This window comes from Thalassophryne amazonica, chromosome 3, assembly GCF_902500255.1.
Source record: "Thalassophryne amazonica chromosome 3, fThaAma1.1, whole genome shotgun sequence".
Taxonomy (NCBI): Eukaryota; Metazoa; Chordata; class Actinopteri; order Batrachoidiformes; family Batrachoididae; genus Thalassophryne; species Thalassophryne amazonica.
Window position 1 is genome coordinate 73329399 of NC_047105.1, and position 26584 is coordinate 73355982.

Below are 26584 nucleotides of genomic sequence, written 5' to 3' on the forward strand. Positions count from 1 at the left end.
ATTACTGTGTTACCGCAAAAAGTAATACATGACTGGAATTGCGTTACTCAGAATAATGGCCCTAATAAAACATAACAATAAAACACAACAATCAAGTCCCTGAGTGCTGTATTCATGTTTAGTAACTGCATCATATGATGGAAATCCCTTATCCCACAAACTACTGAAAACAAAATAAAAACATAGGTATCATTCTGCACCTGCTGTATAGTTCAAAATGAACTCAAACCATACTAACTTTAAAATTATATAGTGTACTTACTCTTGTGCGCTTGCATTTTCGGGGTCAGGTTTGGAACTACTTTCTGGTGCCACATGTCGCCACATCTTCCTCACTGTGGAACAATACCTTGGGCAACCACCCAGGCAGACATCTGAGTGGTCCATCTTAAACCTACTTCTAGGCATCTTATATATGCTACTCTGGAACCACCCCTTAACCCAAACAGTTCAACTGTCAACCCGCTGAGGTCCTTAGTCTGGGTCTCATGAACATAAGATCACTATCCTCAAAATCATTGTTGATTAATGATCTAATTATCAATCAACACTTAGATATGATTGGGTTATGTTAAACCAGGCTTAAACCAACAGCTGTCCTCCCCTTAAATGAGGCCTGCCCACCAGCATATACATTTAGTCACGTCCCTCGTGATGTGAAGCAAGGGGGGGTGTTGCTCTTATTTATAAATCAAGGTTTAACTTATTAGCTGTTGGGGGGTCACAAACATAACTCGTTTGAGCATCTGATTCTCCACTCTGCTCAGGATATTACACATTGCCAAGGTCAGAAGAATAAAAATCAGCCATATTTTTCACTTTATATAGGCCTCCTGGCCCATATTCTGAAATCTAAGATGAATTTGGTGCGTTCATCTCTAACTTGTCAACTCGTGCAGATAACATTCTGATCACTGGTGACTTTAAGGTTCATATAAATAAGCCTTCTGATCCCCTCTGCAAATCATTTATGGAAATTGTGGATGCATAAGGATTTTGCCAATGCATTCAGGATTCAACGCACATTAGTGGAAATACCCTGGATTTGGTTCTTGCACGTGGCATTGCTGTCACGAATACTGACATCATGCCTCTTACATTAGTGGTCTCTGATCACTCACTTATTAAGTTTACAGTTTTGCTGCCGTGTTTAATGGAACAACAACCTTATACAGTGAGGAAAATAAGTATTTGAACACCCTGCAATTTTGCAAGTTCTCCCACTTAGAAATCACGGAGGGGTCTGAAATTTTCATCTTAGGTGTATGCCCACTGTGAGAGACAGAATCTAAAAAAAAAAATAAATCTGGAAATCACAATGTATGATTTTTAATAATTTATTTGTATGTTACTGCTGCAAATACGTATTTGAACCCCTACCAACCAGCAACAATTCTGGCTCACACAGACCTGTTAATTTTTCTTTAAGAAGCCCTCTTATTCTGCACTCTTTACCTGTATTAACTGCACCTGTTTGAACTTGTTACCTGTATAAAAGACACCTGTTCACACACTCAATCAATCACACTCCAACCTGTCCACCATAGCCAAGACCAGAGAGCTGTCTAAGGACACCAGGGACAAAACTGTAGACCTGCACAAGGCTGGGATGGACTACAGGACAACAGGCAAGCAGCTTGGAAGAAGACAACAACTGTTATGATTATTTATTAGAAAGAGGAAGAAACACAAGATGACTGTCAATCTCCCTTGGTCTGGGATTCCATGCAAGATCTCACTTTGTGGGGTAAGGATGATTCTGAGAAAGCTCAGAACTACACAGGAGGACCTGGTCAATGACCTGAAGAGAGCTGGGACCACAGTCATAAAGATTATGAGACCAGAATAGAGCTTTTTGGAATCAACCCCACTTACCATGTTTAGAGGATGAGAACAACCCCAAGAAAACCATCCCAATCGTGAAGCATGGGGGTAGAAACATCATACTCTGGGGGTGCTCTTCTGCAAAGGGGACAGGATGACTGCACCGTATTGAAAGGAGGATGGATGGGGTCATGTATTGTGAGATTTTGGCAAACAACCTCCTTCCCTCAGTAAGAGCATTGAAGATGGGTCATGGCTGGGTCTTCCAGCATGACAATGACCCCAAACACACAGCCAGGGCAACTAAGGAGGGGCTCCGTAAGAAGCATTTCAAGGTCCTGGAGTGGCCTGGCCAGTCTCCAGACCTGAACTCAATAGAAAATCTTTGGAGGGAGCTGAAACTCCAAACCTGAAAGATCTACAGAAGATCTTTATGGAGGAGTGGACCAAAATCCCTATTGCAGTGTGTGAAAACTTGGTCAACAACTACAGGAAATGTTTGCCCTCTGTAATTGCAAACAAAGGCTACTGTACCAAATATTAACATTGATTTTCACAGGTGTTAAAATACTTATTTGCAGCAGTAACATACAAATACGAGGTCTATTAGATAAGAAACCGACACTTTTATTTTTTTTTAACTATATGGATTTGAATGACGTGCGATTACTCACTGCGGTATTGTATCACTTCCTGTTCCGGAGCACAGCGGTGTTTTTCTGTATCTGTTAGCTGTTTAATCTGCGCAGTTAGATTGATCTAGTTATCTAGATTACGATTTGTTTCCCAGTGTAATCTTTACGTGCCTTAACTAAAGCACTCCTTCTGCTGAATCACCTCTAAACTATTTACACATTATTCAGTTTGCGTGTTTTTAGGAATCCGCTAGCTTAGCGTAGCTACTAGCTCTTAGCCGATTTAGCATGGCGGCTTCTCCTGTCTCTCCCGCACTTTTCTGCTCTGGGTGTGAAATGTTTAGTTATTCCTCGGCCTCCTTTAGCAGTAACGGTACTTGTAATAAGTGTAGGTTATTCGTAGCTTTGGAGGCCAGGCTGGGCGAATTGGAGACTCGGCTCCGCACCGTGGAAAATTCTACAGCTAGCCAGGCCCCTGTAGTCGGTGCGGACCAAGGTAGCTTAGCCGCCGTTAGTTACCCCCTGGCAGATCCCGAGCAGCCGGGAAAGCAGGCTGACTGGGTGACTGTGAGGAGGAAGCGTAGCCCTAAACAGAAGCCCCGTGTACACCGCCAACCCGTTCACATCTCTAACCGTTTTTCCCCACTCGACGACACACCCGCCGAGGATCAAACTCTGGTTATTGGCGACTCTGTTTTGCGAAATGTGAAGTTAGCGACACCAGCAACCATAGTCAATTGTCTTCCGGGGGCCAGAGCGGGCGACATTGAAGGAAATTTGAAACTGCTGGCTAAGGCTAAGCGTAAATTTGGTAAGATTGTAATTCATGTCGGCAGTAATGACACCCGGTTACGCCAATCAGAGGTCACTAAAATTAACATTAAATCGGTGTGTAACTTTGCAAAAACATTGTCGGACTCTGTAGTTTTCTCTGGGCCCCTCCCCAATCAGACCGGGAGTGACATGTTTAGCTGCATGTTCTCCTTGAATTGCTAGCTGTCTGAGTGGTGTCCAAAAAATGAGGTGGGCTTCATAGATAATTGGCAAAGCTTCTGGGGAAAACCTGGTCTTGTTAGGAGAGACGGCATCCATCCCACTTTGGATGGAGCAGCTCTCATTTCTAGAAATCTGGCCAATTTTCTTAAATCCTCCAAACCGTGACTATCCAGGGTTGGGACCAGGAAGCAGAGTTGTAGTCTTACACACCTCTCTGCAGCTTCTCTCCCCCTGCCATCCCCTCATTACCCCATCCCCGTAGAGACGGTGCCTGCTCCCAGACTACCAATAACCAGCAAAAATCTATTTAAGCATAAAAATTCAAAAAGAAAAAATAATATAGCACCTTCAACTGCACCACAGACTAAAACAGTTAAATGTGGTCTATTAAACATTAGGTCTCTCTCTTCTAAGTCCCTGTTGGTAAATGATATAATAATTGATCAACATATTGATTTATTCTGCCTTACAGAAACCTGGTTACAGCAGGATGAATATGTTAGTTTAAATGAGTCAACACCCCCGAGTCCACACTAACTGTCAGAATGCTCGCAGCACGGGCCGGGGCGGAGGATTAGCAGCAATCTTCCATTCCAGCTTATTAATTAATCAAAAACCCAGACAGAGCTTTAATTCATTTGAAAGCTTGACTCTTAGTCTTGTCCATCCAAATTGGAAGTCCCAAAAACCAGTTTTATTTGTTATTATCTATCGTCCACCTGGTCGTTACTGTGAGTTTCTCTGTGAATTTTCAGACCTTTTGTCTGACTTAGTGCTTAGCTCAGATAAGATAATTATAGTGGGCGATTTTAACATCCACACAGATGCTGAGAATGACAGCCTCAACACTGCATTTAATCTATTATTAGACTCTATTGGCTTTGCTCAAAAAGTAAATGAGTCCACCCACCACTTTAATCATATCTTAAATCTTGTTCTGACTTATGGTATGGAAATAGAAGACTTAACAGTATTCCCTGAAAACTCCCTTCTGTCTGATCATTTCTTAATAACATTTACATTTACTCTGATGGACTACCCAGCAGTGGGGAATACGTTTCATTACACTAGAAGTCTTTCAGAAAGCGCTGTAACTAGGTTTAAGGATATGATTCCTTCTTTATGTTCTCTAATGCCATATACCAACACAGTGCAGAGTAGCTACCTAAACTCTGTAAGTGAGATAGAGTATCTCGTCAATAGTTTTACATCCTCACTGAAGACAACTTTGGATGCTGTAGCTCCTCTAAAAAAGAGAGCTTTAAATCAGAAGTGCCTGACTCCGTGGTATAACTCACAAACTCGTAGCTTAAAGCAGATAACCCGTAAGTTGGAGAGGAAATGGCGTCTCACTAATTTAGAAGATCTTCACTTAGCCTGGAAAAAGAGTCTGTTGCTCTATAAAAAAGCCCTCCGTAAAGCTAGGACATCTTTCTACTCATCACTAATTGAAGAAAATAAGAACAACCCCAGGTTTCTTTTCAGCACTGTAGCCAGGCTGACAAAGAGTCAGAGCTCTATTGAGCTGAGTATTCCATTAACTTTAACTAGTAATGACTTCATGACTTTCTTTGCTAACAAAATTTTAACTATTAGAGAAAAAATTACTCATAACCATCCCAAAGACGTATCGTTATCTTTGGCTGCTTTCAATGATGCCGGTATTTGGTTAGACTCTTTCTCTCCGATTGTTCTGTCTGAGTTATTTTCATTAGTTACTTCATCCAAACCAACAACATGTTTATTAGACCCCATTCCTACCAAGCTGCTCAAGGAAGCCCTGCCATTATTTAATGCTTCGATCTTAAATATGATCAATCTATCTTTGTTAGTTGGCTATGTACCACAGGCTTTTAAGGTGGCAGTAATTAAACCATTACTTAAAAAGCCATCACTTGACCCAGCTATCTTAGCTAATTATAGGCCAATCTCCAACCTTCCTTTTCTCTCAAAAATTCTTGAAAGGGTAGTTGTAAAACAGCTAACTGATCATCTGCAGAGGAATGGTCTATTTGAAGAGTTTCAGTCAGGTTTTAGAATTCATCATAGTACAGAAACAGCATTAGTGAAGGTTACAAATGATCTTCTTATGGCCTCGGACAGTGGACTCATCTCTGTGCTTGTTCTGTTAGACCTCAGTGCTGCTTTTGATACTGTTGACCATAAAATTTTATTACAGAGATTAGAGCATGCCATAGGTATTAAAGGCACTGCGCTGCGGTGGTTTGAATCATATTTGTCTAATAGATTACAATTTGTTCATGTAAATGGGGAATCTTCTTCACAGACTAAAGTTAATTATGGAGTTCCACAAGGTTCTGTGCTAGCACCAATTTTATTCACTTTATACATGCTTCCCTTAGGCAGTATTATTAGATGGTATTGCTTAAATTTTCATTGTTATGCAGATGATACCCAGCTTTATCTATCCATGAAGCCAGAGGACACACACCAATTAGCTAAACTGCAGGATTGTCTTACAGACATAAAGACATGGATGACCTCTAATTTCCTGCTTTTAAACTCAGATAAAACTGAAGTTATTGTACTTGGCCCCACAAATCTTAGAAACATGGTGTCTAACCAGATCCTTACTCTGGATGGCATTACCCTGACCTCTAGTAATACTGTGAGAAATCTTGGAGTCATTTTTGATCAGGATATGTCATTCAAAGCGCATATTAAACAAATATGTAGGACTGCTTTTTTGCATTTACGCAATATCTCTAAAATCAGAAAGGTCTTGTCTCAGAGTGATGCTGAAAAACTAATTCATGCATTTATTTCCTCTAGGCTGGACTATTGTAATTCATTATTATCAGGTTGTCCTAAAAGTTCCCTAAAAAGCCTTCAGTTAATTCAAAATGCTGCAGCTAGAGTACTGACGGGGACTAGAAGGAGAGAGCATATCTCACCCATATTGGCCTCTCTTCATTGGCTTCCTGTTAATTCTAGAATAGAATTTAAAATTCTTCTTCTTACTTATAAGGTTTTGAATAATCAGGTCCCATCTTATCTTAGGGACCTCGTAGTACCATATCACCCCAATAGAGCGCTTCGCTCTCAGACTGCAGGCTTACTTGTAGTTCCTAGGGTTTGTAAGAGTAGAATTCAGATCAGGGAGACAGACACCCTCTCTACTTTTAAGATTAGGCTTAAAACTTTCCTTTTTGCTAAAGCTTATAGTTAGGGCTGGATCAGGTGACCCTGAACCATCCCTTAGTTATGCTGCTATAGACGTAGACTGCTGGGGGGTTCCCATGATGCACTGTTTCTTTCTCTTTTTGCTCTGTATGCACCACTCTGCATTTAATCATTAGTGATCGATCTCTGCTCCCCTCCACAGCATGTCTTTTTCCTGGTTCTCTCCCTCAGCCCCAACCAGTCCCAGCAGAAGACTGCCCCTCCCTGAGCCTGGTTCTGCTGGAGGTTTCTTCCTGTTAAAAGGGAGTTTTTCCTTCCCACTGTAGCCAAGTGCTTGCTCACAGGGGGTCGTTTTGACCGTTGGGGTTTTACATAATTATTGTATGGCCTTGCCTTACAATATAAAGCGCCTTGGGGCAACTGTTTGTTGTGATTTGGCGCTATATAAAAAAAATTGATTGATTGATTGATTGATTACACCAATCATGCTTGAACCCTCGTGCGCATGCGTGAGTTTTTTCACACGTGTCGGTGACGTCATTTCCCTGTGGGCAGGCCTTGAGTGAGATGTGGTCCAGCCCGCTCGCCTGAATTCCTTTGTTTCACATGCTGCTCGAGACGGCGCGAGTTGCTTTATCAAAATTTTTTCTGGACCTGTGAGGAATATCCGAGTGGACACTATTCGAGAAATTAATCTGGTTTTCGGTGAAAAGTTTTACAGCTGATGAGAGATTATGGGGTGTTTCTGTCGCTGTAAGGACTTCCCACGGAGCGGGATGTCGCGCAGCGCTTCCAGGCGCGGTCGTCGGCCTGTTTTAACCTGAAAACATCCTAATTTAAGGCTTAATTCACCCAGGACATCGTGAGAGAACAGAGAAGATTCAGAAGAGGCCGGCATGAGGACTTTATGCAGGCATTCCACTGTTTAAGGACATTTTGTAATGAAAGACGTGCGCACAAATTCTGTGTGCGCCGCGACAGGAAAAACACCTCCGTGTTGAAAACCATTTCTAAAATTCAGGCAGCTTTTGATGGCTTTCAACAAGTGAGTAACTGAGAAATTGTTTAACAGCTTGGGCATGTTCCAACTTGCCCGTTAAGGTTTCCAACGGAGGTGTTTTTCCTGTCGCAACCCCCCGCGGTCAGGTCCGGCCCGACATGCGACTCTGCCCGCACGTTCTTTCATTACAAAATGTCCGTTAACAATGGAATGTCCAAATAAACTCCTCATGCCGACTTCTTCTGAAAGTTCTGTGTTCTCTGACGACTTCCTGGGTCAACAGAGCCTGAAATGTGGAAGTTTTCAACTTGAAACGGCGAGACGCTGCCGCCTTGAAGCGCAGATTGCCATCAGGCGCCGTGGGCCGTCCTTAAAGCGACACTACCAGACCAAAATCTCTCATCAGCCGTTAAAATTTTTACCAAAAACCAGCTGAATTTATCGAATGGTGTCCACTCAGTTGTGCCTTACAGTTTTTGAAAAATTTTTTATCAAACAAAGCAGCAGTCTCTGAGCCATTCCTAAACAATGAAAAATCGACGAGAGGGTGGGCGACTCCTCACTCAAGGACTGCCCACAGGCGAATGACGTAACGACAGGTGTGAAAAAACTCTTGCATGCCCATGAGGGTTCAAGCATGTCTGATGTAATCACACGTGATTCAAATCCATATGGTTTTTGAAAAAAATTATGTCGGATACTTTTCTAACAGACCTCATAATTGATTAAAAAATAATACATTGTGATTTCCAGATTTTTTTTTTTTTTTAGATTGTCTCTCACAGTGGACATGCACCTAAGATGAAACTTTCAGACCCCTCCATGATTTCTAAGTGGGAGAACTTGCAAAATTGCAGGGTGTTCAAATACTTATTTTCCTCAATGTACAGCGATGCATCAACTCCTCAACTAAGACTGAACTCGAAGCCAGACTGCCTGATGTCTTAGCTTCACATTTGGCAAATACCCAATCAGTAGACAGTCTTGTGGATAGTTTAAACTCAGTCCTCAAAACTGCACTTGACATGATTGCACCACCTGTGTTAAAACCGCACTCCCCCAAAACACAGTCACCTTGGTTCAATGATTACCTGCGTGACATCAAGCGTAAGGCCAGAGGTCTAAAACGGAAATGCTGTAGTTCAAAATTAGAAGTATTCCACCTTGCATGGCGTGATGCTATCTTAGACTATAAGCATGCACTACTGGCTACAAAGCAGACCTATTACTCTTATTTCCTTCTGTGCAATAACTGTGTACAACATAAATGTGCGGTTATCTGGCGAGGTGAAGGACGGCGCGCTCTCCAGCGCCCAAATGGATCGAAGCCCGATGCACTTTTCATTTTTTGTTAGGTCACGTGGTGCTGATTGAGTGTCACTTGGTCTTCGGAGTGAGATTGCATCAGAATTTTGGCTCTCTGTTGGGACTGTTTACACAGAGACTGCTACCTGCTGCTTTGGACTTGAACTAACAGTCTTTTTCAAGACTTTTTTTTTTTTTTACTTTTTTACTGTGCTCCAACGCCTAAGGAAGACCTCTAACGGTCGAAACATCGCGACGGAGCACTTTTATCAGCTAACTTTCATCAGCGTTGGCAAGCTAACTAGCTTGCTAACGCTTTCATTTTTATTTTTTTTATTTTTTTTTTAGCACCGTTGTCGTGCGTTCGCTGTTGTCGTGCGTTGCCTGTGCTGCTTCATGGCCTGTTTGGTGCCTTGATTGGGGCACTCCTTCTGCTGAATCACCTCTAAATTATTTACACATTATTCACTTTGTGTGTTTTTAGGAATCCGCTAGGTTGCATAGCTACTAGCTCTTAGCCGATTTAGCATGGCGGCTTCTCCTGTCTCTCCCGTACTTTTCTGCTCTGGGTGTGAAATGTTTAGTTATTCCTCGGCCTCCTTTAGCAGTAACGGTACTTGTAATAAGTGCAGCTTATTCGTAGCTTTGGAGGCCAGGCTGGGCGAATTGGAGACTCGGCTCCGCACCGTGGAAAATTCTACAGCTAGCCAGGCCCCTGTAGTCGGTGCGGACCAAGGTAGCTTAGCCGCCGTTAGTTCCCCCCTGGCAGATCCCGGGCAGTCGGGAAAGCAGGCTGACTGGGTGACTGTGAGGAGGAAGCGTAGCCCTAAACAGAAGCCCCGTGTACACCGTCAACCCGTTCACATCTCTAACCGTTTTTCCCCACTCGACGATACACTCGCCGAGGATCAAACTCTGGTTATTGGCGACTCTGTTTTGAGAAATGTGAAGTTAGCTACACCAGCAACCATTGTCAATTGTCTTCCGGGGGCCAGAGCAGGCGACATCGAAGGACATTTGAAATTGCTGGCTAAGGCTAAGCGTAAATTTGGTAAGATTGTAATTCACGTCGGCAGTAATGACACTCGGTTACGCCAATCGGAGGTCACTAAAATTAACATTAAATCGGTGTGTAACTTTGCAAAAACAATGTCAGACTCTGTTGTTTTCTCTGGGCCCCTCCCCAATCAGACCGGGAGTGACATGTTTAGCCGCATGTTCTCCTTGAATTGCTGGCTGTCTGAGTGGTGTCCAAAAAATGAGGTGGGCTTCATTGATAATTGGCAAAGCTTCTGGGGAAAACCTGGTCTTGTTAGGAGAGACGGCATCCATCCCACTTTAGATGGAGCAGCTCTCATTTCTAGAAATCTGGCCAATTTTCTTGGATCCTCCAAACTGTGACTGTCTAGCGTTGGGACCAGGAGGCAGAGCTGTGGTCTTATACACCTCTCTGCAGCTTCTCTCCCCCTGCCATCCCCTCATTACCCCATCCCCGTAGAGACGGTGCCTGCTCCCAGACCACCAATAACCAGCAAAAATCTATTTAAGCATAAAAATTAAAAAAGAAAAAATAATATAGCACCTTCAATTGCACCACAGACTAAAACAGTTAAATGTGGTCTATTAAACATTAGGTCTCTCTCTTCTAAGTCCCTGTTGGTAAATGATATAATAATTGATCAACGTATTAATTTATTCTGCCTAACAGAAACCTGGTTACGGCAGGATGAATATGTTAGTTTAAATGAGTCAACACCCCCGAGTCACACTAACTGTCAGAATGCTCGTAGCACGGGCCGTGGCGGAGGATTAGCAGCAATCTTCCATTCCAGCTTATTAATTAATCAAAAACCTAGACAGAGCTTTAATTCATTTGAAAGCTTGTCTCTTAGTCTTGTCCATCCAAATTGGAAGTCCCAAAAACCAGTTTTATTTGTTATTATCTATCGTCCACCTGGTCGTTACTGTGAGTTTCTCTGTGAATTTTCAGACCTTTTGTCTGACTTAGTGCTTAGCTCAGATAAGATAATTATAGTGGGCGATTTTAACATCCACACAGATGCTGAGAATGACAGCCTCAACACTGCATTTAATCTATTATTAGAGTCTATCGGCTTTGCTCAAAAAGTAAATGAGTCCACCCACTACTTTAATCATATCTTAGATCTTGTTCTGACGTATGGTATGGAAATAGAAGACTTAACAGTATTCCCTGAAAACTCCCTTCTGTCTGATAATTTCTTAATAACATTTACATTTACCCTGATGGACTACCCTGCAGTGGGGAATAAGTTTCATTACAGTAGAAGTCTTTCAGAAAGCGCTGTAACTAGGTTTAAGGATATGATTCCTTCTTTATGTTCTCTAATGTCATATACCAACACAGAGCAGAGTAGCTACCTAAACTCTGTAAGGGAGTTAGAGTATCTCGTCAATAGTTTTACATCCTCTTTGAAGACAACTTTGGATGCTGTAGCTCCTTTGAAAAAGAGAGCTTTAAATCAGAAGTGTCTGACTCCGTGGTATAACTCACAAACTCGTAGCTTAAAGCAGATAACCTGTAAGTTGGAGAGGAAATGGCGTCTCACTAATTTAGAAGATCTTCACTTAGCCTGGAAAAAGAGTTTGTTGCTCTATAAAAAAGCCCTCCGTAAAGCTAGGACATATTTCTACTCATCACTAATTGAAGAAAATAAGAATAACCCCAGGTTTCTTTTCAGCACTGTAGCCAGGCTGACAAAGAGTCAGAGCTCTATTGAGCTGAGTATTCCATTAACTTTAACTAGTAATGACTTCATGACTTTCTTTGCTAACAAAAAATTACTCATAACCATCCCAAAGATGTATCGTTATCTTTGGCTGCTTTCAGTGATGCCGGTATTTGGTTAGACTCTTTCTTTCCGATTGTTCTGTCTGAGTTATTTTCATTAGTTACTTCATCCAAACCATCAACATGTTTATTAGACCCCATTCCTGCCAGGCTGCTCAAGGAAGTCCTACCATTATTTAATGCTTCAATCTTAAATATGATCAATCTATCTTTGTTAGTTGGTTATGTACCACAGGCCTTTAAGGTGGCAGTAATTAAACCATTACTTAAAAAGCCATCACTTGACCCAGCTATCTTAGCTAATTATAGGCCAATCTCCAACCTTCCTTTTCTCTCAAAGATTCTTGAGAGGGTAGTTGTAAAACAGCTAACTGATCACCTGCAGAGGAATGGTCTATTTGAAGAGTTTCAGTCAGGTTTTAGAATTCATCATAGTACAGAAACAGCATTAGTGAAGGTTACAAATGATCTTCTTATGGCTTCGGACAGTGGACTTATCTCTGTGCTTGTTCTGTTGGACCTCAGTGCTGCTTTTGATACTGTTGACCATAAAATTTTATTACAGAGATTAGAGCATGTCATAGGTATTAAAGGCACTGCGCTGCGGTGGTTTGAATCATATTTGTCTAATAGATTACAGTTTGTTCATGTAAATGGGGAATCTTCTTCACAGACTAAAGTTAATTATGGAGTTCCACAAGGTTCTGTGCTAGGACCAATTTTATTCACTTTATACATGCTTCCCTTAGGCAGTATTATTAGACGGTATTGCTTAAATTTTCATTGTTACGCAGATGATACCCAGCTTTATCTATCCATGAAGCCAGAGGATACACACCAATTAGCTAAACTGCAGGATTGTCTTACAAACATAAAGACATGGATGACCTCTAATTTCCTGCTTTTAAACTCAGATAAAACTGAAGTTATTGTACTTGGCCCCACAAATCTTAGAAGCATGGTGTCTAACCAGATCGTTACTCTGGATGGCATTTCCCTGATCTCTAGTAATACTGTGAGAAATCTTGGAGTCATTTTTGATCAGGATATGTCATTCAAAGCGCATATTAAACAAATATGTAGGACTGCTTTTTTGCATTTACGCAATATCTCTAAAATCAGAAAGGTCTTGTCTCAGAGTGATGCTGAAAAACTAATTCATGCATTTATTTCCTCTAGGCTGGACTATTGTAATTCATTATTATCAGGTTGTCCTAAAAGTTCCCTAAAAAGCCTTCAGTTGGTTCAGAATGCTGCAGCTAGAGTACTGACGGGGACTAGCAGGAGAGAGCATATCTCACCCGTGTTGGCCTCTCTTCATTGGCTTCCTGTTAATTCTAGAATAGAATTTAAAATTCTTCTTCTTACTTATAAGGTTTTGAATAATCAGGCCCCATCTTATCTTAGGGACCTCGTAGTACCATATTACCCCATTAGAGCGCTTCGCTCTCAGACTGCGGGCTTACTTGTGGTTCCTAGGGTTTGTAAGAGTAGAATGGGAGGCAGAGCCTTCAGCTTTCAGGCTCCTCTCCTGTGGAACCAGCTCCCAATTCAGATCAGGGAGACAGATACCCTCTCTACTTTTAAGATTAGGCTTAAAACTTTCCTTTTCGCTAAGGCTTATAGTTAGGGCTGGATCGGGTGACCCTGGACCATCCCTTGGTTATGCTGCTTTAGACGTAGATTGTGGGGGGGTTCCCATGATGCACTGTTTCTTTCTCTTTTTGCTCCGTATGCATCACTCTGCATTTAATCATTAGTGATCGATCTCTGCCCCCCTTCACGGCATGTCTTTTTCCTGGTTTTTTCCCTCAGCCCCAACCAGTCTCAGCAGAAGACTGCCCCTCCCTGAGCCTGGTTCTGCTGGAGGTTTCTTCCTGTTAAAAGGGAGTTTTTCCTTCCCACTGTGGCCAAGTGCTTGCTCATAGGGGGTCGTTTTGACCGTTGGGATTTTTCATGGTTGTTGTATGGCCTTGCCTTACAATGTGGAGCGCCTTGGGGCAACTGTTTGTTGTGATTTGGCGCTATATAAGAAAAAAGTTGATTGATTGATTGATTCTGGACCCAGACTCACCGCCGAACACCCCCCAGGTGGACACGACAAACTGACTTTGTGAAGGATGGAAAAGGTGAGGTAAGTCAACAGCTACAACAAATATCCTTCAAAGGCACACACTATCAGCAACACATTCAGGTCTGAATTTAAGCTTTATGTAAATGAGCAGCCTCTCACAACAGGTGGAGGATCATCATTCCGTACGCCACGGCAGTGAGAAGCAAGCTGCACAATTCTCATCAATGTTCAAATATACTGCGTAACAAAATACCAAATTATTGTTAACACTTATTCAGACAATCATCACCTCTGATGTGTGCTGACAGCATGTGTCCCTCACCCGTCCTCCTTCACAGGTACGATGTGTCAAACCCAGGCGCGGTCCTCAGCGTCTCACAAACGAACGTCACAAGGTCGAGTTCCCGGCAATTCTGCTTGAACCACTCATGGCTTAAATGCAGAACGCCATCTCATTATCTGCTTCAGCTGAAAGTCTTTAAGTTTACACATGAGCATCCTCCACAGGTGCAGCTAATAATGCTGATGAGGGTGAAGGACTCTTCTGCCAGCACCGTCTCCACAGACAAAAACCAGTTTGCATACCACCTGGAGAGCAAAGAAAAGAAAACAACACAAAAACATCCAGCCAAACCCCCCAACACACAACAAAAACTGTTTAAGGACCTGTAGCCCACTCTTGGGCAGACTGTGCTGAAAATTATTAATCTTTCTTTAACTTCTGGATCTGTTCCTAAATGTTTCAAATCTGCAGTGATTAAACCATTACTTAAGAAACCTAATCTTGACCCTAGTGTATTGAAAAACTATCGGCCGATATCAAATCTAACATTTTGTTCTAAAATTCTGGAAAAAGTGGTGTCACGGCAGGTCGTGGACTATCTTACTGAGAATAATCTCTTTGAACCACTGCAGTCTGCTTTTAGAAAATTACATTCCACAGAGACGGCTCTCAGTAAAGTGGTGAATGATCTTCTGCTTGCACTGGATTCGGACACCACTATGGTTCTGGTGCTGTTCGATCTCAGTGCTGCATTTGATACCGTGGATCATCATATTCTACCTGATAGGCTGGAAAAACATTTTGGGATTACTGGGAGTGCCCTTTCATGGTTGATGTCATACTTGACCAGTCGTTCTTAGTGGAGCCCGACCGATATATCGGCCGGCCGATATTATCGGCCGATATAAGCCCTTTTCAAAGTACTCACTATCGGCCAAAAGTTTGTGGATAGAACGCCAATAATTTCTCATAAACAGAACAGTTACTGAAATAATGTTTGTGTCGGCAATGTAAAATGTCCTTGCACCGTTTGTCCAGTAGATGGAGCTCTGACTCCATTCAACTGAGAGCTGCTTACACTCCTGCTTAAATGTGTTCATCACCGGCCCCCGTAGTTCGCCGTCACACTGCACTGATCGGCTGACAAAAGCATCCAAGTAAGTTTATAAGGATGCTGTTTGTAATAACTTTGCGATTACATTCACTCCACATTTCTCCCATTTCAGTTCAACTCAGTTTGATTAACTCAGTTTATGTAGTAATGTGTCAAATGTGCTTCATTGTGTCAGTCACGCTTTTGTATTAAGCTCATTTTGTGTAGACCTTATTTCAAGCATGAAAAACTTTCGTTTACTGCTAAGAGGTTGAAACATTCAGATTCACTGGTCGTCCAGAAGGGTTCTGGGAATTACTGCCGTTCACCATTAACCCTCTGGGGCAGACGCCGTCATCGTATATGATGGCTGGGACCAAGCTTTACTAAATTGTAAATAACTTTTTAATGATATGAGATAGAAACTTACTTTTTTTTTTGCTGAAAAGTTAATTCCGCAGACTTTCGATCTACCATTTGCCATCTTGGTACTCCTCATAGAAGATGTGTGATGACGTGTGCAATGCGAGTGTCCAATCGGAATTGGTTCTCCGTCACATGGTTTTCCAAAATCCAATCGTAGGGCAGATTTACCTCACGTGATATGGCAAAGATCATTTTCAGGAGTGATATCTTACTAGTTGGCCCATTTGGATAGCCCCCTAACTGCTCCAATTGCATTTTTGCATTTTTTGAACTTGAAAATTCTTCTCTGTTATACAGTTAATCAATATGAGGACAAAGTGTCAGCTTTTAGCTCATACCTTTTTTGTTAAGGGTCCAAAAAAGAACATTTTATTCATTAAAAAAAAAAATAATAATAATAATATCGGCTGATTTATCGGCTACCTGCAAATCAGCCGATTTATCGATTATCTGCATTTTTTTCATCCAAATATCGGCATCGGCCTCAAAAAATCCATATCGGTCGGGCTCTAGTTCTTAGTGTGTTTTGTACATTAACACTACCTCTAACCTTAGTGACATGAAATTTGGGGTTCCACAGGGGTCCGTCTTAGGCCCACTGCTTTTCTCCCTTTATATAGCACCCCTTGGGCACATATTGCGGCGTTTTGGGATTACCTTTCACTGCTGTGCTGATGATACTCAGTTATACATGCCGATAACTGCTGGTAATCTCATTCACATAAAATCCTTAGAAGATTGCCTTGCATCAGTGAGACGTTGGATTTCTAGAAACTTCCTACTTTTAAATTCTGATAAGATTGAAATGATGGTTCTTGGTCCAGTGAGACATCGGTATCAATTTGACCAGTTAACACTTAACCTAGGCTCCTGTGTCATACATCACACTGACAAAGTGAGAAACCTTGGGGTAATTTTTGATCCTACATTGTCCTTTGACCTCCACATTAGAAATATTACGAGGTCTGCTTTCTTCCACCTGTGAAATATAGTGAAGATTCATCCCATCCTGTCTATGGCTGATGCTGAGACCCTGATCCATGCGTTTATCTCTTCAAGATTTGACTAGTGCAATATTTTATTTTCTGGTTTACCGCCGTCCAGCATTAGGACTCTCCAACTGGTTCAAAATGCTGCAGCGAGACTTTTGACACGAAGCAGAAAGTTTGACCACATTACACCCATTTTGGCATCCCTTCACTGGCTTCCTGTCCCAGTGAGATCAGGTTTTAAGGTTCTGCTACTAGTCTATAAAACTGCTCACGGACTGGCATCTCCCTACCTAGCTGACCTAATTAAACCTTATGTAGCAGCCGGGGCTTTGCCTTCTCAGGGTGCAGGACTATTTTGGGTGCCTAGGGTGAATAAGAAGTTTGCGGGTCATAGAGCTTTCTCTTATCGTGCCCTCCGTTCTGTGGAATTATCTCCCTGCGTCAATAAAACAGTCAGATTCTGTGGAGACTTTCAAGTCCAGACTTAAGACTTATTTTCCCTTTCGTATGGCTAGCATACTGGCGTAGTATAGTTCTACACTTTTTACTCTTTTAATTCATTTTATTGGGAAACGGAGCGGGCCGTGGCCTCAACTTTACGTAAACTCTGGGTCTTTTTGTGAAGTTTAGGGCTAGTGGCCAGTGATCACCTTAGTATTTCCTGTTTTTTTTTTGTTGTTTAGTGCTGACAAATTATACTGTATTTCTTGTCTTTCTGATGCCTGATTGTTTTTTCTCTCTGTCTAAGGTGCAGCTCCATCCAGTGATGGGTGTGGTAGTTGTGCTGGAGACCTTCCTGTCCTGCGCACCAACAGCTTTTCCTATATATTTGTTTTGTGAATTGTTCTGTAATTTGTCTGTAGCATGGCCCAAGCAGAGGGTCACCCCTTTGAGTCTGGTCTGCTTGAGGTTTCTTCCTCAGAGAGAGTTTTTCCTTACCACTGCTGCTCTGGGGGTTAGTAAGGTTAGACCTTACATGTGTGAAGTGCCTTGAGGCAACTCTGTTGTGATTTGTTGTGATTTGATATTTTATTAATTTATAAACAACAGAAAATGGACTTACAGTTTGTTGTTCCACTGCTGCTAAAGTCCAACACAAACTTTAAATAGGAGTTCAAATTGTGACATGTGTTCTGGTGATGCTGTGCACTGACTTTGTACCCCCCCCCCCCCCCAAAAAAAGACTTTGTGTCGTTCCTCAGTCCAGCGAAAAATCACATCAGCTTTTCATCTGAACAGCTCCTCATGCCTCCAGACGGCTTACAGCACAGTGGATTTGTTTTGTGTGTGTGTGTGTGTGTGTGCGCGCGTACCAAATGTATGGAACCAAATTTGCACCCTAAATGGAACCAAACTGCACTCTAAATGCAATGCAACACAAATGGGACAAATAATCCATGTCACGTGACATACAAAGTACCAATCAAATGACAAGGATCCACTCAGCCATTATATAATATACAAATAATGAATGTTTATGAGTTCAATGGTATGGCTCAACGGTGAAAGATGGAATGGATTGTTGGATTGTTGATGTCAAAGGCGCCAAGTTTCTGTCTCAGCATCTTTGCCATCCCAGACTTGAATCCAGTCGTCCATGCTCCTGGCTGGAAAAGATTTTGGTTCTACCGGAGGAGACTCATTTATAGCGGCTGCAGTGGCACCCCCCCCCCACTTTCTTCAATCTGCTCATTCCTGTTTGTGGCGGCTGATGCGGCACCCACTTCCCCACTGCCTTCTGACTGGTTATATTTCCTCTTCTTCGTTTTCTTCTTCTTGTCGTCAGACCACCTTGGCTGGTGGCTATATGCTATGATGTGCCGAGGATTGGGATGATCCTCCGTCTCAAACTCCTCTGTCTCAAACTCCTCTGTCTCAAACTCGGCTTCCATGGATTCCAGTATTTTCTGCACAATCACAGACCGGACTAGTTCGATTTGTAACCACACGGGCCTGCGTGCCGCAAGAAGACTACAAAAAGCTCAACCTTGCAGCTCAGCGGTGTCGAAGAAAGACATACTGAAATGGTGCCTCAAACAAGAGAGACGACCCACTACCCCGTGACCTTTCCCACTCCCTTATTTGGTCATGCCAGCTCATGTACGTGAGGGAAATACCTGGACATTCTACAATGATGGTGGCCCGGCAGCACTCAGGAGAGCGCAAAGTTCAAATGTCCAATAAAGGTATGTACTTGCGGGACTAGTGTAAAAAGTGTGGAATATCAGCTCTTTGGTATGTTTCTTATGGGAGTATTGCATTTGTCACTGTGTCATGTTCCCCTTTAAATATTCATTCCACTGAAAGAATGTAAAAACATTCATTATTTGTTTTATATAACGGCTAAAATAGATCCTTGTCATTTGATATTTTATTAATTTATAAACAACAGAAAAGGGGCTTACATTTTGGTGGTCGTCACTGGTGCTATGACATCAACAATCCAACATGAACTTTAAATAGGAGTCCAAAATTGTTCTCAGTCAACTTGGAAAAACAGTTAGGTAGTTAAAAAATAAGCGAAGTGCGTAATGCATCTGTGCATGCGTGGGTCAAACGGGTTCAAAAATTCCAGTTACCAAACACACACCGCTGCCACTGAATTTTGTATACGGTAGCGTTAGCGGGCTGTGAAAGTTAAGGCTTACACGGATTGTTTCAAAGGCTTTAAGCCTTAAGTGACACATATAATGATGACAGGTGCGCATTGTGCTGTTTTCAAATGCTTGAACGGAATTTATAGGCTTGATAGGTGGCTGAAAACACACGACTGCAAGGCTCCGCCGAATTCACCCAAAGATGGAAAGAAGAAGAAATGTGGTTGTAAACCTCCGTTCATTCTACACAATTTCCCCACAGACAAGAAATATCCAGATGGACGTGAAAGATGGACTAAAATTGTAAGTTTCTTGCACACATTTATTTTGTCAATATCCTGAAATTGTGCCAAATTCTAATGTGGTTGATAGTGCGTTTTCGTGCATCGGCTTATGACTGTAATGTCGCGCCATGAATGACGTGGCGCATAATATTGTAATATTAACATGTTCTATAAACAAACTGCATCCATGCACATATTGTATGTCTGTCAACTTATCAAAACAAATGTGACACCAAAGAGGTTATATGTGAGACCCACCTTCCTTGTAGTGATTACGAAGCTGGTGGCGTAGCGATTTCTTATCCCTGCTTAGCAAATATTCTGCAGTATCGGCTAACATGCAAGGTGGCCACAGTTTCAGACTCTGGACTTCGTCTAACCATCCGCCAGTTGCCTTCAAGGGGTCAGAAATTTGTTTGTCTCCAACTATCAACAAGGACCGGTCGTCATTTTCGACAGCAGCTGTCTCTTCCTCCTTTGTCGGCAGCAACTGTAGTTTCTGTACCGATGTAGCATACGCAAGGGCAGCCAGGTCTTCTTTCCATTTCTGTCTACTGCCGTACACAGTCTTGATTGTAACAGCCAATCTGCAGAGTTCCTAAAAATGCTTTAAATCGTCAACTTTACAGTGGTTGAAATGGTCCAAATCATAGCACTCATCATTGCTTTCCACCATCTCTGAATGCGGAATGGTAGCCAAAAATTTAGCGTACTCGTAATGCACCGCACGGCCCGAGATGTGCACTTCGCTTATTCTGACAATGTAGTCCATGATGCCATGCACTGACTGTGTACTTCTTCAGTCCATTGAAAAATCATGTCAGAAATTTGTCCAGGTTTTCATCGTAACTTCGTCTTCATGCCTCCAAACGGCTTACAACGTAGTGGATGTTTTTGTGTGTGTGTGTGTGTGTGTGTGTGTCTGCTAGAAGAATTAGCACCATCAATTAGCTCCTTCAAATCATCGTCCGCCAGCAAAACAAACTCTGCCGTGTTTAGCTAAACGCTGCCCCGGTAGTGTGAGCACACGCGGTGGTCGGGCGTGCAATAGCACATTTCATATAGCACCATAATTGCACGCTAAAAAGAACAATTGCACCATAAATGAAACAATGGCAAATGGTACGAATAATCCATGTAACGTGACATACAAGCCACCAATCAAATGACAAGGATCTTCTCAGCCATTATACTCTCTGTTTCTGCATTGTGATTTTAACTCCTCCTACTCTCTCCTAAGGACGCTCTGTCCACTTAGCTAAAACCCGGACTCTGGCCTGAGTATCCTTTGGCAGTAGGGAGAGTTAGGCCAGTTGACTGTTATTGCACAGCGCCTCCTGCTGGTCTTCACACAGGCATCACATAAACAGATATATTTAAAAAAAAAATACACCAAGCTGGCCATGTTTCTTCAGACATCACTGCACAACTGACATGCTTATTTTGAGCATGTAGTGGATTTTGTAACTCCCAGTATGGCTGCACTGTTCATGCCAATTCATTCCTTAAAAAACTATTTCTTAAAAAAAAAAAAAGGGGCGGGGGGTTGTCACAAAGGTCAGAGGTATGTGCAGCACTTGGATGCTTGAATGCTAACAATATTTTAATATGACTAGAGTCGTAAGGCCAGACATTTTTTATTATTTGGTTTATGGACATTTCCAATCAAAATTTTGTCGGGATTCGGAATAAAAATAAATTAAATTTTCTCCTGTGTTTGTACAGAGGTATTTCGTAAATTCAAAATTCCTAAAAATAGGAGAAAAGTGTCTTCAACAACAGAGGTCAAAGCTGCAGAAGAGACCTTCATCTGGTCCCGAGAATTCAGCATAACATCACCTGCTTCTAAATAAAAGGCTCTTTAAACAACTATTTTGTTATTTTTTTAAAAAGCTGTTTCATTTTATATTTTAACAATAAATGAATGGATCATTAAAAATGTCCATGAAATCAGTCAAAAGACATTTGCACATGTAGAAGCTCTCCCTTTATTGTGCATAATTTTAAAACATTCACAATCACTAGTCAAATTCATATTTTAGAAATTATTCTGTCCTGATCACATTAAAGGCAATCACAAATTTTGATGAAATTACAAGTTGAAATGACTCAATTAAAAAAAATTCATGAGGTTTATGTCACAGAAATCCTACTTTACAATCACACTGCAGTCATTCTTAAATTATCTCCTGTTGCATTTATAATAAACATTTGTATTTATTTACAGTGTCTGTTTTTCTGGTTGAAATGAGATATGAATAATCTACCTTAAAAAAAGTACAAATTTCCATGTCATTTTATTTGTCTAAAAATAAATCTCCAAGGTTACACGTGGTTTTAATTTACAGATGAAGAAAGGTTTCTAAAGAACCTTTTATTTATTTATTTAGCTATTTTAATTACAAGTGTTAATAGTAATCAGAAATTTTGAGGTAAAAAAAACATTTCCAAGGATTTTTCTTCAGAAAACTGCTCTATAAATGAGCAGTCCTGTGACATGTTTCTGTTTTGTACAGATCAGTGGTTTCTGCACCGATCTGTTTTGTACAGATCAGTGGTTTCTGACACTAGTCTTCCATGTTTTGGCCCAACACGTCGTTCCTATTGGACAGCGCGAAGCTACGTCACAGCTCAGAGTGGCGGAAGTTGGATTGGGTTGAACTTTGACCGTGTCAGCCTGTCGACAAGCGGCAATGCGCGCTCCCTTCAGAAGTGTCGCTTTAGCATGGCTTTTGATGCGATGCTTCCGACGCCTCTAAAAGCAACGCGTCTCATTGAAAATAATGCTTTGTGTCCGGTGTGAAAGGCCCTAAAGTGCAAAATGGCAAATGGAATTTATCATTTATCACTGGCCATGACGGAGCATTAGTGTCGGTGGAAATAAAAAAAAACAACCCTAAAATCGGAATTTAAATTTATTTTAAAATGCCAAATATTGCGTCGGCGGGTCCGTAAACCATAAATTAACAAAGTCTGGCCTAAAGAAGTGAAATATAGGTGAAACCGATTTCCCCTTATAGAACCCCTTTAAAGGTCACCATAGACAAATGAGCTGACGTGGGGGAGGTTGTCTTCGCAAATTTCTTTGCCTTTTCTTTCGATCACACATCACATTGGCAGATGGCAGCTGTTGTGCACCATGTCCTCTCTGCCAATCTCTGAGACAACACAGATCAACACATGCTGCAGAGTTGTCCCTTTAACACACAATAGACCAAACACACACAGACTCACTAAGACGTGTCTTTGTTTCTGCTGGTTCTGAAACCCCTCATCCCTGAGCGGGGACACACATCATGGTGCTTTGTGGGGTCGGGGGAAAGTGCTCTTCTTTTTTTCCCTTATGTTTGATGATGGATAACAAACAGATCAGCTGTCTGCAGTTCAGACAAAATCAGCAAAAGCTCTGCAGCTGCTAAAAATAAAATAATGTGAGAACACTACAGAGTGGGAGGTTTCCTCTGTAACAGGTGCTGGAGAAACACAATCACTTGACAAAGGTGACCCAACAACAAGAGACGGGCCTACACGGTTTTCTCCAACTTCAGCAACAGTGGACTGTCTGTGCACTCAAACATCAACTATGTTCCATCTCCTGCATGCAAATAGGGTTTGTGGACCACGTGACCTATTGCTGCTCCTGTTTGAGCTGCACTGATGAGCCATGTTGCAGTTTGTAGAAATGTTCCACTACACTGGACCTGCAGTGAAATGTCAGGGCTCTGGTGAAGTTTGTGTGCAACAAAGACACATGCTCACATAAATTTGTGGTTTGTTTGTTTGTTTGTTTTTAAGTGCAAAAATGTTTTTTGTACAATTAAAGGATGACTGGTGCAGTTTCCAGTGCGCACACTTTGCTCTTGTTGTTTTCTTCCCCACATCAACCCCCACATGTTAATTGTTTACATTTCAAAAGGCTTATAATTAAAGTCATGCACAGTGTTTTACAGCTCGGAAAGGATCCTTTGCACATCGTGCAGATCATTTCTGTACATGTTCGTCAAATCTCTCCTGACAGTAACACTGAAACGCGCCACCTTTCTTTGCAGCAGAAATACGCGCTGCGTGGGGTCGCCTATTGTTTCATTCCAACTATAACACCGCATTTGTTCCAGCTGGAAAAAAACCTTATCGAACGGAGGTGAGTGGATTAAAATATTCCACCGAGAACATAAACAAACGCATCGCTCTCTCTCACCTTTACGAAGCGCCGCGTCTTGGCAGAACTGTTCCTGCAGGCTGCTGACCCACGCAGACTGTCCGCGGGTCCACGGTGATCCGCAATGACTGCAGGATGGGATTTAGCGTATCATGATTCGGCCTCATGAACGCACATTTACAGAGAGTGCGAGAGCTGCTCGTGTGCGCTCTCGTCGCTTGGAGATCCACTTCAGAAGTGGGAGCGCTGCGGCGCGCAGCTGCGTGCGCAAAGATGTGCTGGACTCAGGATGAGGAGACCTGACCATCTGTTCCGTCCCCGCATCCACGGGAACTGCAGAGACCCACCAGACAGCATATATTTACTGATAATCCAGTTATGCCAATCGGACCAAGACAATTTGCTTGTTTAAATGGGAAACTGAATATTCAATGAATTATATTACAATTAACCCCCCCACCCGGACCGACCCCCTTCATTCCTACCCAACTCCTCACTACAAGTAAGTAAAAATCATTGCTTTACTTTCAGTATTTTTGCCAAAAGAACATTGGAATTAACCACCTTATTTTAATTTCTTTGAAGTCTTTGTGAGTGTGTGTGTGTGTGTGTTTGCGCGTGCGTGCATTTACATGGGCTGAGGGGGAGCTTAGCCTTTTTGGATAAAAAAAAAGGGGGGGGGGTTGTCCTCTAAGGAAAAAAAGGTGGGTAAGCACTATTTTAGAGGGTACAAAATAACATTTACTCCATAGGTTTATTTCCCACTTGTCAGTCAGGGTATTCTCATGAAAAATTTCTATAAAAGGGACTGAAAGTATTATAAATATAGCCCAGGTTCTTCAGCCTGCAGGTACTGATGACCTCACAAAAAACAATATGCCTACTGGGGCAACCGGACCAAACATATGTGTGCTGGTCCACCTGCTGAAATCTGGCTCCTTGTAGGTCTCTGAACCTCAGACAATGGAACCACTGCAATGCTGAGCTTTCCAAACCCCACCAACAGCAGTGGAAGGTGGTCATCATAACTGAAAGGATGTTCCAGGTGCCCACTTGCATGTGTCTCCTCAGATTTGTACCTGTATGCTGTTGTACTGACAATGACCTCTGCAGTACCGCACCAGTTACCGCCTCCAGGACAGAAGAGCCTTGGTGCTCTTCTGTGGTTTCATCACAGATTAGGCTACAAACAGCTTTCCCTCATCCCCTTCTTAATACATGCCATGGGGCCCTGTCCCACTGGGGAGAGAGGATTAATTGCGCATTAATTGAGTATACAAATTGCGGTTCGTTGTCGTCCGCAACAAAAATGGCCAAAAATGACAAATGTCCCAGTATGAATTACGGATATATTAATAGAGAATATATGATGAACAGTCACGGTTGTATAACGCATGTAGTGAGGAAACTGATCCGAAACATTGAGATTATCATGGCAGTATTACGGGTGTATTATGAATGCATCGCGCACATGTTGCGCGTGCACGACATCTGCATTGCGGTCATAAAATAAGCGCACTCGGGCCGTTGGCATCACTATTCACACCAACAATACAGCCTCTGGAGCATTTCCTGGACTTGGACAAGTTGATCACAGAGTCAATGTTTATTTGTCATGCGAGGGTTAACTGTTCATGAGTTTGGGGAGCGGGAGGGGGGAAGCCACTAGGGGTGTGAGACGTGTTTTTTTTTTTTTTTTTTTGAGAGTGTCACAGTTGTGGCTAAACATCAACTCTTCCTTTTGTTGGTGTTAAATAAAAGTCCTGGATTGCAGCAGCTATGTCTTTGTGGATCTACACAGCCGGACCAGCACTGACTGGCAGGTATGTCGCTTTCTGCCACATATAGTACTTTGGGTTTATGTGACGTGTTTGTTGTGCATTCACAGATTGTCCACCAATCAGCTGCAAAGCAGATGTAATGAAAACGCTTTATTCGTGGCCAGTTTGTATGCTTTCGCTACAACATATTTTAGTTCGTGATGTGGACATGATGGCCCCGATATATATTTGTTTTATACACTGTCCCAGTCCGCTGCCAAGCTGCAAATCCCTGTCAGTTGCGGATATCAGCAGTTAACGGCAGATATACAGCGCATAGAGTGAGTATGTATTGTGTATGAATTGAGTATATATGGAGTATGTAAGGTGGATGTTATCCGCATCCAGATTTTTGAACAGCTCAAAAATCCTGGCTGCGGACATGCGTGCCTCTGCGGATGATCATGGGCATGTTCGGATGACGGCCGACTCATACAGGCACGTTACACGGATATTGTGGATGTTTGGTGAATATGGGCCAATTTTATGCACAATCCATACGCAAATCCTCCTAAATGCCAGTGGGACAGGGCCCTTAGATGGAAGGCAGCAGCGGAGTTATGCTCCCACAGAACAGGGAAACAAAAGAGCTTCTTTTCTGGTGCAGAGTTTTGCAGTGTGTTTAGCAACGGCTGAATTGCTGATCCTGCCACCAACATACTCAACAAAAATATAAACGCAACACTTTTGGTTTTGCTCCCATTTTGTATGAGATGAACTCAAAGATCTAAAACTTTTTCCACATACACAATATCACCATTTCCCTCAAATATTGTTCACAAACCAGTCGAAATCTGTGATAATGAGCACTTCTCCTTTGCTGAGATAATCCATCCCACCTCACAGGTGTGCCATATCAGGATGCTGATTAGACACCATGATTAGTGCACAGGTGTGCCTTAGACTGCCCACAATAAAAGGCCACTCTGAAAGGTGCAGTTTTGTTTTATTGGGGGGGGGATACCAGTCAGTATCTGGTGTGACCACCATTTGCCTCATGCAGTGCAACACATCTCCTTCGCATCATCCGTGAAGAGAACACCTCTCCAACGTGCCGAACGCCAGCGAATGTGAGCATTTGCCCACTCAAGTCGGTTACGACGACGAACTGGAGTCAGGTCG

The 26584-nt window shown here is 42.3% G+C and overlaps 1 protein-coding gene across 2 annotated transcripts in view; it reads right to left on the minus strand.

Annotated features, from left to right (window-relative positions):
• LOC117507038 (leucine-rich repeat neuronal protein 1-like) overlaps positions 1-23950 on the minus strand; it is a 50018-nt gene extending 26068 nt beyond the window's left edge. Inside the window, exons 1-2 of one of the 2 annotated variants that reach the window (XR_004559606.1) lie at positions 23682-23950; positions 21276-21287 (exon numbers count right to left, since the gene is read on the minus strand). The gene's annotated coding sequence lies outside the window, so the exon portion shown is untranslated. Of the gene's footprint in view, positions 1-21275; positions 21288-23681 lie in introns of those variants that run through there. The other variant, XM_034166727.1, reaches the window with a different exon arrangement.
• Between the last annotated feature and the right edge of the window lie 2634 nt (positions 23951-26584).